We start from the raw sequence: 12,059 nt of genomic DNA on the forward strand, positions 1-12,059 counted from the left end.
AGCCTTCCTGTTCATATTGATCCACAAGTTTGGATGTGGTCAGGTTGCTGCTTACAGCTAGAGATACACCTGCATGTGACACCTATACAGCATGCAGCATCATGTATGTATTCCCATACAGAGATGGGTTCATGTTGTACTCATTCCTTACAACAAGGATATGAACTGTGATAAACCTGTGGCTGATGGTGGGGTGAGCTGGGTGTATGTGTGATATGAAAGCTACTGGCCCCTGACTCACATATATCCCTGGGACATTCCCCTTATGCTGGCTTGTGTGTGGACATGGGCAGCCTGTCATTACTTTATAACTGTGCCTTTTGTGGTCTGCCAGTGATTGGCCAGACTACCAGTATTCCATACTAGAGGGACAACTAATGTGATGCTAACCTCTATGTATAATTCCAAAGTTGTGTGCAGTTGACAATTATTTTATATGCATTCTGTGTAGGTTACTTCCACCTGTGTACTATTTCTTTGTATGGGCCCCGTTTATGGCGTGTGTAGCTTTCCAACAGTGACAGATATTGACATCTGAACAGTGAGTGTGTACAACTGCTGACATGGGTGTAACTGAGAAGCAGTGTGGTTGGCACTGCAGTTGTTGGAACATGGCCCTGTCGACCACTGTACTGTACCTAGGCCACTGAGACACAACCGTCCAGACCCACATGCTGACCACTTCCACACAATATTAAACACACAACAAACTTACCACACTGACCCCTGCATATTGTGCAAATGCAACAATGTAGATTGGGACAGCTCTGACAATCTGTGCTCCAGTGATATTACTCCTCAAACCTATATGTTACTGCATTTCTACATGGGATTGTGTGTGTGGGGGGGGGGGGGGGTGCACACCTGAAGACTTTAAACATTTGCAATGACTGTACTACTATTTTGGTTACTCTGTTGGCTTCAATTTGATATTGTATTGTGAGCTATCATGCAGAAAGGAGGCATATCAGTAGAGTACACATGTTAGATTTTAATGGCATACATTTCAGTTTCAGACTTCTTACCCTTCAGAACTAAAATGCAACTGCCAGACCTGTTGTAGTATGCCTGTGTAGGTCTGGTGGGGCTGTTCACCATTGCCATCATTTGGGGGCCTTAGCCCGTTCTTTCTTTATGGTCATCTACACCTGTCCTGCTGGGTGAGGCTGGTGGTGGGTATGTGACCCTCACTGACATCCATGTGTGTGACCTATTGACACCCACAGTTATTTGGGCCATCACATGTACTGCGGTGGGGATTGTCACTTTATGTAGTACTGCCTAGTATGTTGACACCAGTATTTGTTATGGATTTCCTGCTGACCCATATAGCTGTCAGCTGTCTGCTGCTATCCCATTCAGCCACCCAATTCCCTTGCATGCTTGCATCCATATCATACATACAACTATCAGAACATACTACTCCATTCAGTAATTGATAGGAAGGGTGACTTACCTTGTTGCTGGGCCAGTATTGAGGATGGTGCTGGAGGGCTGACTATGTTGGATGCACGTAGTACACTCCCTATACATGGTAAGGCACAGGTAGTGTCATGTTTGGCATCCCTTTTACAGTATGTTCAAGTCAGAGAGAGGTATCAGTCCCTGGGTTCCTCCCTACAGTGTCAGTGTGTGTGCTATGCGTTGTCTCTTTGCCAAGGCCTGGGCATACTGGGAATGCCTCCTTCTACCTACAGGGGCAGGTTCAGGAAGCTCCTCCTCCTAGTCCCTCTGTGCTTGTGCTGGCCTTGACAATGGTGGGGGGCTCTGTGGCCTTGCCCTGTGCTGTTCCTGCTGCAGCTGTTTCCACAGGATCATATTGTGTAGCATGGCACATACTATGAACATTTGTGTACATGTAGCTGGAAAGTACTGCAAGGATCCACTGGATATGTCAAGGCAGTGGAACCATGACTTGAGCATCCCAAATACATGCTCTACAATGATCCTGGTTTGTGCATGTGCCTCAATATGGTGTTCTTGTTCGGGTGTGTGTGCATTTCTGTTGGGTCTCATCAGCCACGGCTCCAGTGCATAGCCAGCATTCCCCACTAGATGGCCATATGGAATGTCCCCCCTGGCAAACCCCTGATACACCTGTGAGCAATGCCAGATGTGGGAGTTGTGATAGCTTCCAAGGCTGCCAGCACACATGTTCATGATAATGCCCTGGGCATCACACATGACCAGGCAGTTAATGGAGGGGAAGCCCTTTTATGTAGACCCTACCCCGCTCACCGGGTAGTGCTTTGATGTGGATGTGCGTGCAGTCTATAGCACCAATTACCTCAGGGTATTCTGCTATACAGTGGAAGAGATGCATACTTCTGGTCAATGTCTCATGGGTATTGGGAAAATATATGTGCTCATTGCCATGTGCTGTCATGGCATCCAGGAACTGGTGAAGTACCTGGATGGTGATGCCTGTGAGACCCCCATGATATCCCCAGTTGGTCTTTGGAAGGTACCTGTGGCTAGTATTCTTAAGCCTACACATACCTTGGTATCCACTGGGATGGGTTCCCCTCTGTTGGTTCTGTGTGTGAGGCGAGGACAACACAGCTGGACAATTTGCTGTAGAATGTCCCTGTCCACCCTATAGTGCTCCACTATCTCCAGCTCATGTAGGCCCTGGTAGGTTACCCTGGGTCTGTACAGTCTTCTCCTCCTCCTCCTCCTCCTCACTGTGGGTCAGTTGTCAGCATTCTCCTCCTCACCCCCCTCAGTCTCTAGCACATATTGATGGAGTAAAGCAGCAACAGCCTCTAACATTTTTAGTTAGTTTTGCCAGTTAAAAATCCCCCGTCTTTGTACACCGGTGATGTAGAGTTTCTGGGAAAAAACAGTCTGAAAGGTGTATGCATAGTTTATAGTAGTGTGCTGGGCTGCTGCATGTGTAATTGGCTGATTCTACATTCCACCTGCCAGCTATGTTAGTTCTCCTTGATTGCCTTCCTACTGCTGTTTCCCCTATCCAGTTCCTCCCTATTTAAGCCCCGAGGTGCGCCGTGCATACCCAATGCTGAAATATAAACAGTGCTGCCATTTTCTCTTGTTTTTTATGTTATTTTCTTCTTATTTATTTATTTATTTATTTATGTTTAAAACCCAGTGCATGGCATGCACACCCCTTTAGGCTATGTACACAGTGCTCAGGCACATCTGACACACGCCCTTCCTTAGCTGTGTTTAGCTAAGGGCAAACACGGACCACAGAGGTCCAGTGAGCTTACAGCAAGCATGACACACCCTTATGAAGTCATTCAGCTCTTAGACTTGCACTGTTGCATTGCTGCACCTACACGGTTAGGTACTAGCTAACACTTTGAAGAAATAGGTGATTCAGTATAACTCCCCTCATTTGCATACCCCGGTGTGTAGGTCATTAGTTACTGTACAAAAACGGACCCTTTCCCCTTGACAACCAGTGCTCCCTGCTATTATTTACATTCTGCATGCCATTGACTATAATGGCAAAATGCAGATTTAACTTAAAATTGAGTTCTCCCATTTTTTTTTTTTTTTTTTTTGGCCCAATCCCTTTTGTGTGCTGCTGCCCTATGCTTAAACAGCCGAGATCAGCAAAAAAAAAGTTTAATTTTCATAATAATTAATCACTTTTTAATGCCAATGGCCTTATATTTGGCCATTGGTATGTCTAATATACATAATGCATGCTTTTTCATGAGCTATCATGCCTCCGTTTTGTCAGTTGCAGAAATGTACTCGGTTATTTTCTGAATACATTTCTGCACTGACACTGTTCTAGCACAGGACCTGGCAGCTTGGTGAACTGCTAAATCACCTCATTTGCATAGTTTTCACCAGCAAATGAGGTGATTTGCATGCCACATGGTTTTCCATGCTAGAACAGTGTAGGACCGCTCGTGCACATGAAAATGGCACTATCCTGAATTGCTCTGCAGTCATTTTTCCGTGCAGGAATGGCTACACTGTTCCTGCTCAGAAAATACAGCTTCCTGAATCCTGGAGTTTGTCTTCCCCAAAATACTTTGTATGGGACTGCTGCTAGTTATCAGGCTTTAAAAATATTTCAAATATATTTCTAGAGCTGTCTGATGGTTTTGCCTATTATGTTCTACTATTCTAAGAGGATTATGCACATATCATGACACATTGGCCTTTTGTCTTTAATATCATTCCACATATTAGTTTAGTAGTTGAAATATTTTTATATAATTCACATTTTTCCCTGTTATTCTTGCCATTCTGAGTACTGCATTTATGGTCCTCTCGTTGTCCACTAGGTCCCATGTTTGAATTTCTGGCAGTAAAAATAGACAGAAGTCAATTTTAGTTTGCTTTATCATTCAAATAAAGGTTCTAAAGAGATGGTTCTTTGGCAGATGGAGTGAATTTCATCCGGTCTATGGTACTAAGAGCTTTAAAAGTGTTAATGGACATGATTACATATTGAAGTGATGTTGTTAAGCTGCTTATTTTTACAATACTTGTTTTTGCTAAGATTTTGACAGCCTTGACATTTTAGACTAGCAGCTAATATTCTGAATTTGTTTCCATATCTATATAAATCTTATTATTGTGCTGCTTAAGTTTCCCTTGCTTAACACTACCGAGATGTTATGGAGGCAGGGATGACTGAATTGTAAGTCTTTCCCAGACACTGTTTTAAAAAAATTAGCAATCATTCATTTTTGTTTTGAGTTCCTTAGGATATGAAAGCTTCTACTCTTTTTCATGATTTAGAGAATAAAGATAAAATAAGAAAAACCGTGTTCAATTTATTTCATGTTTCAACAGATCTTGTCTTTGTATGTGGCAGGGGCAAAATGTCTTTTTAAAAAAAAAAGAAATTACTTGATCGATACCCATTCTATACATTTCAGTCATGATATGAGACACTATGGGTGCAGCCTAACCTTTTATTTTAGTTAGGGGTATCCAAAGGGACTAAATTTGAGGGATTTCCCAACATCTTCAAAAACACTTTCACTAAATGATTCTTCGATTCACTCTGATGCCTTGCACCAGAATAACAGTTTATCACCTGCTAGTGTCACATGCATTCTGCCCAATATGTCCGGAGTTCATACTGTTACAGCACAGTTGCATGCTTTTGCAGCACTTGGGAAGATTATTTCAATAAAAACATGTGCCTAATAAGGTGCTAAGAACACACTACAATAATGAAATGAAATTCTCATAGTCTCTACAAAGGTGCATGCCAATGATATCCAAGTCCTTTTTTTTCCACAACAAAGCCTCTTCTGTAGAATATGTTAAATGAGACTTAGAAAGAGGTCCCCTTCTCCATATACATTTATCAGTTACTATTTCAAAATTCTTTCTGGTACCCAATAAAACAGGTCAATGGAAGCCTATTGTAGACCTATCAAACCTCATCCATTATCTCATGAGCTCCATTGGCAAAGGCAAACTTTTACACCACAAGACCCAGGTTCTATTTGTGGCCTAGGTGCCTAAAGAGCTGGCATGAAGATGGGATCAAAACAGGATGTGTCAGATTGTTCAATTCTGGGAAAGGGCTGGTGTTGATCCATTGAAAAAGCCATGATAACAACACTAGCACAGGCAGTATGTTGCATACTGAAGGGATACTACGTGTGGAAGGAGGCATGCAACCTTCAAGGCAAACAGTTCATTTATTTATTTTCATTTGTTAATCAGGATAGAATATTAGTCAACATGGACTATTCTCAGGTTCATCCCAGGACAATAGAACAAGAAAAATATAATTCTGAAAAAAGTGGCTTGTTATGACCCAGTCAAGCTGTGGCACAGGAAGGGAGCTAGGTACATAATTAGAAAAACCCTACTTCTTGCACCAGATTAGAGATCCTCTCTCTTTTGCACTTGGCTCTCAACTTTGGGGGAGCAAATGGGCCAATAGATTCATTCTCCAAGGGGGGAAAGTAGGTCACTATGGAGACAAAGGTGGAAGGCTTGATGATTAATTCAGAAGTAGAAAAAGAAAACAAATATGTCATGCTAAGGAAGTTCAGTATGGTAATGCTTCAGGCTTTCCTCTTCTTACTTACTCAAGGATCCAGGACTGTTACACTGGATCCGAAGGAAGTCTACTGACACATCCTAGTTTTTGAACCCCACAGAGGGGGGTTTCAGAAGCTTACAAGTAGTCATGGATACACCAAATCTGTATCTGGACTAGACTATTTACAGGAAAGGTGGGAAACAAGTGTAAATACAGGCTCTTAAACCAGAAGGTTGAAAGAGATGGAAAAACTGCCCAAACGGCAAATAAACTACAATTTCTAGAGCAGAAACCACTCTTGTGGTAGATAGGCTACCTAGTGCTTACCACTCCCACTGATAAGCCAGAAGGCTTCCCTCCAACACAGAAAGGCTTGGGGGGGCTCAGAAGCTTACAAACAGTCCTGGATACAGCAAATCTGTATTTGGACTAGACTAGTTACAGGAAAGATGGGAAACAAGGGCAAATGCGGGCTTTTAAACCAGTACGTTGAAAGAGATGGAAAAACTGCCAAACGGCCAATAAACTACAATTTCTGGGCCAGAAACCACTCTTGTGGTAGATAGGCTACCTAGTGCTTACCGCTCCCACTGATAAGCTAGAAGGCTTTCCTCCAACACAAAAAGGCTTGGGGGGTTCAGAAGCTTACAAGCAGTCCTGGATATAGAAAATCTGTATCTGGACTACACTAGTTACAGGAAAGGTGGGAAACAAGTGCAAATGCGGGCTTTTAAACCAGAAGGTTGAAAGAGAAAAACTGCCCAAATGGCCAATAAACTACAATTTCTGGACCAGAAACCACTCTTGTGGTAGATAGGCTACCTAGTGCTTACCACTTCCACTGATACGCTAGAAGGCTTCCCTATAACACAGAAAGGTTTGGGGGGCTCAGAAGCTTGCAAACAGTCCTGGATACAGCAAATATGTATCTGGACTAGACTAGTTACAGGAAAGGTGGGAAACAAGCACAAATATGGGTTTTTAAACCAGAAGGTTGAAGGAGATGGAAAAACTGCCCAAACAACCAATAAACTACAATGTCTGGGCCAGAAACCACATTTGTGGTAGATAGGCTACCTAGTGCTTACCACTTCCACTGATAAGCTAGAAGACTTCCCTCCAACACAGAAAGACTCGGTGGGCTCAGAAGCTTACAAACAGTCATGGATACAGCAAATATGTATCTGGACTAGACTTGTCACAGGAAAGGTGGGAAACAAGCGCAAAAGCGGGCTTTTAAACCAGAAAGTTGAAAGAGATGGAAAAACTGCCAAACAGCCAATAAACTGCAATTTCTGGGCCAGAATCCACTCTTGTGGTAGATAGGCTTCCTAGTGCTTACCACTCCCACTGATAAGCTAGAAGGCTCCCCTCCAACACAGAAAGGCTTTGGGGGCTCAGAAGCTTACAAACAGTCCTGGCTACAGCAAATCTGTATCTGGACTAGACTAGTTACAGGAAAGGCAGGAAACAAGCTTAGCATTTTTGTTTGTAAAGTGGAAAGGGAGAAAGGAGAAACAGAAGATAATTAAAAATTAAGGACCTAAGTGGCTTGCCCTTCACAAATATTCTCTCTGTATTAGGTATAATGAGCTAGTGACACTAGACTGGAATAGAGCTGGGATAGAGCTGAACAGATGGGACTGGTACGAGTATCTGAAGTCAAAATATGATCTCACTGTACTCAGTTGAGTGAGCAAATGAGATGGGCCCAGGAGGAGTGTTCAAACACAAATTTACAGGAGGGGCAGGCAATTACAAAGCCACCAAGATTAATACCAGAACAAGAACAGGGAGAGACAGTGGGAAACTAACTGCAAAGAGAAAGAGAGACCACAGTATTCTATGAAACAATTAAACAGAAAAATAAATAACTACAGAGAGACACATACCACAATATTCAATGAAACAATTAAATAGACAGAAAAATAAAATGCAGTACAATCTTTAACACTGCAAGTTTGTACTTAACTCAGCTAGTAATGCAGTTGATTGTAGGTATGTAGCAGAAGCCAAACAACTCAGATGTTAATCAATGGTGACTGCCTTTCTCAATACCCTCAGGCTGACACTGAACAAGAAATAGTAAGTCCTGACCTCTTCACAGCAGAAAGTGTTTCTGTGGAGAAGCACAATAGACATTTCACATAAGAACATCTTTCTTAATGCAAGAAATCATGCACAACATGGTATCCCTATTTTCGTGGGTAATGCTGCTTTAAAAACTTTTAGCTAGACTGTGCTTTGCTGTTGTGGGTCACATATCAGCCGGTATTTTGTTTATATACATTGACAGACTTTACATAAGGAATTTTCTATATTAAAAACAGACAAAAATTATGAAAATAAGGATAAATGAATCCATTAAATATTTAATAAAAACTGCAATGCTTTAATCTAGAAACACCATCCAAGAGACTTCATCAGACTGCCAAAGACAATATACAACTGTGTAAACATAAGGACAGAAAATAATATAACACAATGACCAATAGCATATTGAAAGAAATGTAATTCACTTCAAAAATGTGTGTTTAAAATGTGATAAATTAAAAGACCATGAACTACTTGAACTGCATACAAAAACACATCAGAAGTGCGGTCAAAATAGAAACATAAGAGTTAGTAATCAAAGTTTTAAAATACTTTGTATATTTGAATGTTCAGCAATGTCTGGAGATTGATTAGTATTCAAAAATAGATGTCACGCTCCTGACATAAATGGATAAAGCTCTGACTACAATCCATGCACCCTGAGTTTAATTAGCAACTGAGTTTCCTACTGGAGCTGGCAGGGTGAAGGGAGGAATGACAAGGATTTGCCTACTCATCTTTTTTGGGGAATGAGATGATGTGTTGATTTGATTGGGATGTTTTTGCACTCTCCGTGGAGACTGCATCACAGAATGGCTGGCAGGCAAGGCGTGTAAGCAGGTTTGGGAAAAGTAGCCACCTTAGGGTCCCAGGTGGGGCTACTCCAAGACCACTCCTTAGAATAGGTAATGACCTACAAATATCATCCAGCATGTAAGGAGGGATAGAGACATAACTTTTAAATACAGTGCATTCCATGTGTTGCTAAGGTCATTCCTGACCTGCTTGACTCCCAAGAATGTCACATTGTCAGTTCGGTTTGATCTGGTCACTAATGACTGGCAGTTTAAAGCAGGTCCCAGGAGGCAAGAGCAGACTGAAGATGAGTGAGGTTCATGAGGCTGATGCACCACCATGGAAAGCATTATCTAAAGTCATGCAAGTGTAGAAAGGGTTTGCAAAAAACTAAGTTGCCAGTTCATCATCCCTCTCTTTTAAAAGTGTTATCAAAATCACATCATCTTTCATCAGGTTTCTAACTATAAATAACAAAAATGAATAAATACATAAGTAAATAAATAAAAATGTTTTAAACTTGTGTAGTTAATTGCTAATATGAAGCATTCACATTATAGTATATCCATGTTAATAAAGTGTTTGTGCTAGCCTTTGTATGATTTTCCTCACATTGAAGTTTTCACAGCTGAAAACGTGGTTGCATAAACAATTCATGTGTTGTGGTATTACAGCTATAATATTCCTTTACCAGAGCTCCGCCTAAATCAGTTGACACCCTGGACAATCCACCAGTTGGTAAACCCCTCAACTAGAATTGAGGACAAATGTAAAAAAAAGGTTAGAGAACCAAAAATAAAAATAATAATACAAATAAATACATGAATAACTAATGTCTGCCATAGCCAAGGATAAAAAAAATCCTCAGAGGAAAACTCTAACAAAGACATACACTAGTCTTTTTAATGCACACATATTGCAAGCAAGTTATTTAAGCAGTTGTGATCTCAGTAACAACTCCTTAAATAAATAATTATATTGCAATCATGCAAGGCTAGGCAGTTGCACAACAAAAGTGAATGTATAACTGTTTTGCAGGCAGTGAATGACACATCTACCACTGTACTGATCATGCACCCTAACATCTCACTGTCAGGGAAGCTTCCCCTTCACTCTGCCCCAGCTTTTGCTTTGTGCTTTACTCCAGCTTTGTCCAATATTTTTGGCAAACTGGCCTCGTTCCATGTTTGTCAAAGTTTGTGGAGCACATTAATAATATCTAAAGTACATCTGCTTTTTATGGCTGCCTCAAAGTCATGTCCTACCCCATAGTCAAGCCTCAATGGAGTGTCCAGCAGTTTGAATGAATTCTGTAAGACTTGTACAGGTAGCCACATTAAGTAGTCATGCACAGCACCCAATGTCATGGAACGGCTTCAGTGAAAAATCTCTTTTTACAGTATTACTGCCACAACTGCCCAAAGCCAGTCAAAAGTATTGTGCATCCCACATAAAACTATTTCAAAACTAATTTCAGTCCACAGCAAGGTGCTCCTTCAAAGCCAGTACTAAGCCTGTGCAAGTTAACTTATGAAAATCATCAGCAGGTACAGTCCAAACAATCGACAGATACTCATCTTTCTAATACAGCACTCTAATCAGTTGGGTTGTCTTCCGTTATTTTTTCCTTGCACAAATTCTCCATTACTGCACTTGCAGTTTAGGTGGCAATGCAAAATGCTGCTGATTCTCCATCTTTGAGGATATAACTTGATTTGCTTTCTACTTTATTCATTCACCAGAAGAGCTTCTGACAACAGGATATGCTGCCTAAAAGTGTTGTCATTTTTCGTTTTTCTGTATGTGAAAAAGATCAAGCAGCACTGAGACAAGGCAGAATTAAAATGAACAATGACTTTATTACAGTCAGTAAAACAAATAAAACTAAGGTAAGTGCTTTCACAATAATGATCGCCTCATCAGACCATCATAAAACATTTTCAAATGACACACATACTTAAAATACAATCAAATAATCATTTAATAAAATTGTCCTAGCAAAACAACTTCCTCACTGATGGTAACTAATATAAACACAATATAACATAAACCCAATCAAAAACAGGATGGGTGACACCGCATTAGGTCTGGAACACCTGCATTGTACAAGACCTATGGCCATATAGCCAACTAGCAAGGAGTGCTAGGTCGACCAATGGCCAAATGCAAATGGAGCACACACCCTCATTAAACCCAGTCATACTACATCTAAACATGAATGCTGAAGGGAAGACTGGGATTTAAGAACCAATGAACATACAATATGAAATGTTCAAATGCCCAGTACTAAAGCTAAATCAGCCACTCAAACTATTCACCGGCTGGTGCCAATGAGCCAAATACCATTGATAAACTAATTAATATCAAACTAATGGATTAATACTAAAAGTTTAAAAAATGTCCTGTGAGACATCTTCCCAACAGATGACCTATCTAATATTAAAAGAAAATGAATCTTTAAATTAAAAGAAAAAAAACTTATTACAAAAAATCAGAACTGAAAATGAAATCAATCAAGCTTAAGTAATAGCATACCTATCTAATATTAAAAGAAAATGAATCCTGAAATTAAAAGACCAAGACTTATTACAAAAAAATCAGAACTGTAAATCAAATCAATCAAGCTTAAATAATAATGCTGGAAAAAAAGTGTACCCACCTGATTTGCTGATGAAACATAACAAAACATTCAATGACCAATAGCATATAGCTTCTAGCACTCATAGATAGCCAATCCTGGCTAGAATATAATGTTCAGTAGCCAATCAAGGAGAAGAAAGTACTCCCCATTTACATCCATGATCAATAGCTCTGAACACATCGCCAGTCAACATATAATACAAATTCTAGATCTTATATTGTGTTTCAAATATCCTATTAACCCAGTAATGCCACTGCAAACAAAAAACACAGTAAACACCCAAACAAGGGAGTCAGTCAACTTGCAAAATGCTGATGTGAGCAAAGCACACACCTTCATTAAAGAAAATTTAAACATTTTGGACCTATGCAATAACACAGAAAGAAAAAGGTGCTGCAAGCTGCAAAGGTGGCCAGCAAAACATTCAATGGCCAAAAGGGAATTAAAAGTCTCCCCATGGCCAACAGTGATCAGCTTCAACACCCCTCATGAGGACCAATAATAACAAAGGCAAGGCATTCAAGGGCCAATCAG

The sequence above is a fragment of the Protopterus annectens genome, chromosome 6.part0 (assembly GCF_019279795.1).
Source record: "Protopterus annectens isolate FY-2018-M chromosome 6.part0, PAN1.0, whole genome shotgun sequence".
In the NCBI taxonomy this organism is placed as follows: Eukaryota; Metazoa; Chordata; order Ceratodontiformes; family Protopteridae; genus Protopterus; species Protopterus annectens.